The 6555-nt window shown below is 43.5% G+C and overlaps 1 non-coding gene across 1 annotated transcript; it reads right to left on the reverse strand.

Annotated features, from left to right (window-relative positions):
• Positions 1–2449: 2449 nt before the first annotated feature.
• LOC134483710 (U6 spliceosomal RNA) lies at positions 2450–2556 on the reverse strand. The gene has a single exon (XR_010060594.1). It is a non-coding gene; the product is annotated as a U6 spliceosomal RNA (small nuclear RNA).
• Positions 2557–6555: the final 3999 nt, after the last annotated feature.

A 6555-nucleotide genomic window follows, 5' to 3' on the forward strand; every position in this document is an offset into this window, starting at 1 on the left:
GTGACCAGCACTACACAGTTCAATGTCAGGTTTTTTTGTTTTTTGTTAGTTTGTTTGTTGGGATCCATGATGTGGAGTATCTCTGATGGCTTCCTTCTAATCCCTTGAAAGGATCCCTGGGGATTGGCCTCAGTACATCACACTTCTTGATGGGGCAACAACACTCAAGGAAGCTTGAGATTGTCATAGGCACAGTATTATGCTACATATACAGAGTAGATAATACTACGATGTTCAGATGATGATATCCATTTGTATGCACTCTTAAGGTGAACCTAAGGAAAGAGAGATCAAGGTCCTTAGAATAGAAAGATCAGTCCCAGTTTTTTTTTTTCTACCATTCCAAACTGAACGACTGGTAGGGAGAGAATGGTAGATAATCGAGAATTGGTGGATGATGCTTTGAATGCAGGGTGGGTTTCTGTGCTGGTTTTAGACAGGATCTCAAGTATCTGTCTAGGAAATTGTCCATTTCCTGAAGATTTTCAAGTTTTGTTGAATATAGGTTTTTATAGTAAGATCTGATGATTTTTTGAATTTCCTCTGAATCAGTTGTTATGTCTCCCTTTTCATTTCTGATTTTGTTAATTTGGACGCACTCTCTGTGTCCTCTCCTTAGTCTGGCTAAGGGTTTATCTATCTTGTTGATTTTCTCAAAGAACCAACTTTTGGTTCTGTTGATTCTTTCTATGGTCCTTTTTGTTTCTACTTGGTTGATTTCAATTCTGAGTTTGATTATTTCCTGTCTTCTACTCCTCCTGGGTGTATTTGCTTCTTTTTGTTCTAGAGCTTTTAGGTGTGCTGTCAAGCTGCTGACATATGCTCTTTCCTGTTTCTTTCTGCAGGCACTCAGCGCTATGAGTTTTCCTCTTAGCACAGCTTTCATTGTGTCCCATAAGTTTGGGTATGTTGTATCTTCATTTTCATTAAATTCTAAAAAGTTTTTAATTTCTTTCTTTATTTCTTCCTTGACCAGGTTATCATTGAGTAGAGCATTGTTCAATTTCCAAGTATATGTGGGCATTCTTCCTTGATTGATATTGAAGACCAGTTTTAGGCCGTGGTGGTCCGATAGCACGCATGGGATTATTTCTATCTTTCTGTACCTGTTGAGGCCCGTTTTTTGACCAATTATATGGTCAGTTTTGGAGAAAGTACCATGAGGAGCTGAGAAGAAGGTATATCCTTTTGCTTTAGGATAGAATGTTCTATAAATATCTGTTAAGTCCATTTGGCTCATGACTTCTCTTAGTCTGTCTACGTCTCTGTTTGATTACTGTTTCCATGATCTGTCCATTGATGAGAATGGGGTGTTGAAATCTCCCACTATTATTGTGTGAGGTGCAATGTGTGTTTTGAGCTTTAGTAAGGTTTGTTTTACATATGCAGGTGCCCTTGTATTTGGGGCATAGATATTTAGGATTGAGAGTTCATCTTGGTGGATTTTTCCTTTGATGAATATGAAGTGTCCTTCCTTATCTTTTTTGATGACTTTTAATTGAAAATTGATTTTATTTGATATTAGAATGGCTACTCCAGCTTGCTTCTTCTGACCATTTGCTTGGAAAATTGTTTTCCAGCCTTTCACTCTGAGGTAATGTCTGTCTTTGTCTCTGAGGTGTGATTCCTGTAGGCAGCAGAATGCAGGGTCCTCGTTGCGTATCCAGTTTGTTAATCTATGTCTTTTTATTGGGGAGTTGAGGCCATTGATGTTGAGAGATATTAAGGAATAGTGATTATTGCTTCCCGTTATATTCATATTTGGATGTGAGGTTATGTTTGTGTGCTTTCATTCTCTTTGTTTGTTGCCAAGACGATTAGTTTCTTGCTTCTTCTAGGGTATAGCTTGCCTCCTTATGTTGGGCTTTACCATTTATTATCCTTTGTAGTGCTGGATTTGTAGAAAGATATTGTGTAAATTTGGTTTTGTCATGGAATATCTTGGTTTCTCCATCTATGTTAATTGAGAGTTTTGCAGGATACAGTAACCTGGGCTGGCATTTGTGTTCTCTTAGGCTCTGTATGACATCAGTCCAGGATCTTCTGGCCTTCATAGTTTCTGGCGAGAAGTCTGGTGTGTTTCTGATAGGTCTGCCTTTATATGTTACTTGACCTTTTTCCCTTACTGCTTTTAATAATCTTTCTTTATTTTGTGCGTTTGGTGTTTTGACTATTATGTGACGGGAGGTGTTTCTTTTCTGGTCCAATCGATTTGGAGTTCTGTAGGCTTCTTGTATCCCTATGGTATCTCTTTTTTTAGGTTAGGGAAGTTTTCTTTTATGATTTTGTTGAAGATATTTACTGGTCCTTTGAGCTGGGAGTATTCACTCTCTTCTATACCTATTATCCTTAGGTTTTATCTTCTCATTGAGTCCTGGATTTCCTGTATGTTTGGACCAGTAGCTTTTTCCGCTTTACATTATCTTTGACAGTTGAGTCAATTATTTCTAAAAATATGGAACGCTTCACGAATTTGCGTGTCATCTTTGCGCAGGGGCCATGCTAATCTTCTCTGTATCGTTCCAATTTTAGTATATGTGCTGCCGAAGCGAGCACCAGGATAGACATGCTTTATCAGCAGGTCTCAGGGTAGAACTGGATATGTGACCCTGTTCTACAGCACTGTCCAGAGTGGTAAATGCAGCTTCTGAAGAGGAATGCAGGCCTGGCCTCTAGACCTCCACCTTCCAGGCCTGTCTGGAGAGCCTGATGCCCTGGCAAAAGAGACTCCTTCTCTCCAGAGGAGCACTGCAGTCAAATGACATCTCAGTGATGAAAACTATCAGTCCCCAAAGGCATGCCACTGAGCAGAGATAGCCTCAGTCATGCACCTCTGCCCATCCCCAGTTCCTCGTGTCAATAACTCAACCCTTTCATGAACTAGATGGCAATACTTGAGGCAGGATGATCAGTAGTTTACTGGCCAATCTGGGCTCTATGAGACGCTCTCCCTGAAATCAGAGCCAGCAGGAAATTCAATATGAAAGCTCTTTGTAGCCAAGCTCAACAACCCGGTTCAGAGCCTGGGACCCCACACGGTAGGATAAAGTGACTCCCATGCTTTTTCCTCTACCTTCAACACTCATGCTTTGGAATGCACACCCCTACAATGAGATCAATACACATGGAATAAAAATTAAACAGATAAATTAATGAAGACAATGCAGACAAGGTTTTAAAGGATCCTGGGAGTCCTCACTCTGCACTTCCCTTTCCTTTGCCTTGGGAACATCACCTGCACCAGAGGTTGAGACTTCCTCCAAGAGAGAGAGGAGAGATGCACTGTTCATTCCGCTGGAGCTGTGCAAAGACCAGAGCCACCTGCCTTTTCCTGATAGTGGGAGCTGGGCCCAAGTGTGGGGTGCTCCTACTAGAGGCACCACAAGAAGAGGACCACCTTCCTCAAACCTTCCTGGAAGTCAGAGCACTGGCTATGGACTTCCCTCAATCCTCAGAGGACTCTCTTTCAGTGATGGCTCAGAGCCTCTTAGGACAGAGAGGGACCAGAGATTCCCCCCAAAGCAAGATCCCGGTCTTATCTGACAGGTATGAGGGCTTAGGGATGGGACAGAGGATGTGACAAGGTTACATGTAGCACAGGGGCTAGGTTAATAAAGAAATCAAAGAGGAAAGAAACCTGGAAAAATTCCTCATCTGTTCTTTTTGCTCTGTTCATAGAGATGAGGTGACAGTGTGGGGTAGAGGACTAGGACACAGCACAGCCTTCTCTGCTCATGGTTAGCTTTCTAGGCTGCCTGGTCACTGTGACCAGCATCTTTTCAACTGTGCCATTCTACTACCAAGGCTGACACAACTGGTGACCATGTAGCAATAGGACTGTACTGACTTAGCAACATTTGGAATCACACAATGATCATGTGTCACAGATGGGTTTCTTTTTTTAGAAAAGGATTAAAACAAAAACTATTTATTTTCTCCATATGAGTGAGTACACTGTCCCTGTTTTCAGACACAACAGTAGAGGGTAGAAGATGAGATTAGAAATGGTTATGAGACACAATGTGTGGTTGCTAGGGATTGAACTCAGATCCTCTGGAAGAGCAGTCAGTGGTCTTAACCACTGAGCCATTCCTCCAGCCCCAGTATATTGTATTTTCAATATTGTTTGTTTTATTTCTTTTCTCACCTATGTCTGTATGGTGTTTCTGTGAGTACAGGTACTCATGTGCCTGTGTAAAGGTCAGGGACAACCTGAGCACAGGTCCTCACCTTCTACCTCTCGTCCATGGCTGTGTATGCTAGGCTAGCCCTTCCCCCTAATCCTAGAGACTGTCCACTTTAGGCTCCTGTCTCCCTGTGGGAAATGTTGGATGACAGACTCTACTGCATCCAGGTTTATGTGGCTTCTAGGGACCTAAACTGTTGTTGGGCTCGTTCAGATGAAAATAAACACCATTTCACAGCCCTGGCTGGGCCAGGCAGCGCACGGGTCTTTGCTGCTCTTGCAGAAGACTTGGGTTCAGTCTCCAGCACCCGGGTCAGGTGGCTCACAACCACCTGAGACTCCAGGTCCAGGGACTTCCAAGCTCTTCTGGATAAACCTACATGGCAAAAGCAGGGCTGGGAGCTGGAGGCTTCTGGTGTTGGCTTCTCCCTGCAGTAGGGGGCAAATCATGGGCATGTGAGGTAACATGGATCCCTGTAATTCTACAAAGTGCAGAAGCTCCTGATGTCCCTCATGGTGCCCTAGAGTCTGTCCACCACACATGGAGGCTTCAGGAACATGGCCTTTTCCTGACCTGTGTGCACTGTGCATCCTCACTCTCTACCCCCTGCTTTTTGAGGTGGGAAATCTCAGGTGTAGGAGGTGCCTACCATAGGCCTCTTCTCTCAGCATTTCAGCATTTTACCCACTTGACCTTCACCAGGCATCCTTTGCTCTACACAGTTACCTCAGCCTGTGACCCTCGTCCTCCAGACTCTTGTGAAGCAAACACCCATGGGTGTGCAGCTCTCATAGTTAGCCAGGCTAAAGGGGAAGGCAGCAAATCCTTCATGAACTCTACAGCTCCTGAGGCCTAGGAAAATGTCTATACCGGGGCTAAATTCATGCTGCCCTGTAAGACTACATTTTTCCTTTAAACAGAAGGATGTGTGGTGGTGGTGGCACAGGCCTTTGATCCTAACACTTGGGAGGCAGAGGCAGACAGATTTCTGAATTCAAGGCAGCTTCCTCTACAGAGCTAATTCCAGGTCAGCTACACAAAAAACAACACTGTCTCCAAGAGTAAAACAAAAAGAGAAAGAAAGAAAGAAAGAAAGAAAGAAAGAAAGAAAGAAAGAAAGATAGAAAGAAAGAAGGAAAGAAAGTTAGGAAGGAAGGAAGAAAGAAAGAAGTGAAAAAAAGAAAGGAAGGAAGGAAGGAAGGATTCATATTTTGTATACAATGAGATGCCTGCCTGTCTATACCTGAACCACCATGTTAACTATAACTCTTGTCACATCTGTATTAATTCAAATACTGAAGGCCAAATGGTTAAATCTTAATGACTATACAATTGGGGGGTGGTGCTGAACAGATGGTTGGTTTAGTGGCTAAGAGCAGAAGACCAAGGTTCAGTTCCCAGTGTCCACATGGTGGCTCCTATTAACCTGTAATTGCAATTCTAGGGAATCAGTCTGGACTTCACGGGCACCACACATACCACATGGTGCACAAGCATTTATTAGGTGAAACACTCAGGCCCATAAAAATAAGTAAATAAAATATATGGTTAACAGACACTGTGATTCATGAAGTTCTTAGTGACTTTGGTTATCATTTCTCTCTCCCAGAGACCTGTCTTCCTCATGCTCAGCCTCCCTGGCTTCTAGGACATTTCCTAGCTCTGTGGAGCATGAAGTACTCAACACCATAAGCCAAGCATTGCAAAGCCATCTTTACCTTCACTGCTACACCTTCTCCATGGCTGTGTCTAAAGGGAGAGGCTTGGAATCTCACAGATGCAAGGCCAAACCTGTTGGGCTATGTGAGCCCAGCCACCCAATAGTCAGATCTACTCCTGTCCTTGGCTATGGCATGAGGCTCTTAAGACAAATTAATCTGAAGGATATCAACAGCTATGCTGTTAGACCTCTCATTGCTCTGCCCGACCTACAAGCTCCTTTCCTGGCTCAAATTCACACCCGAACTCCTCTCCTGCCTCAGCCACCATCAGCTCTTCTACTCCTCTCCACCTGTGCTCTGAATAATCCACACTAAGGTGGACGTTAACCTCTTGTGGACCTCCAGACGTATTCTTGTGATTACTCTTCATTGGCTGTTTTGTATAGGTAGGCGGGTTCTTCTAGTCTCATGCAGAAAACTGCTCACACATTTTGGATCTTACAACACCCTCTTGATTGAGAATCCTGACTAATGACTGACTGAGCCTTCCATCCCTGAAGCCACCCTCTGTCTCCCAGTCCAAGATGAGAATCCACACCCTAACCCCAGGGTGTCCAGTTTCATCTCAGAAGCTAGACTCTGCACTGCCCATTACCTTTTGTTTCTCTGCCTCTAATTCTGTTAAATCGTTCCTCTCTTCTTTAAAA

Source organism: Rattus norvegicus, chromosome 19 (genome assembly GCF_036323735.1).
Source record: "Rattus norvegicus strain BN/NHsdMcwi chromosome 19, GRCr8, whole genome shotgun sequence".
NCBI lineage: Eukaryota > Metazoa > Chordata > Mammalia > Rodentia > Muridae > Rattus > Rattus norvegicus.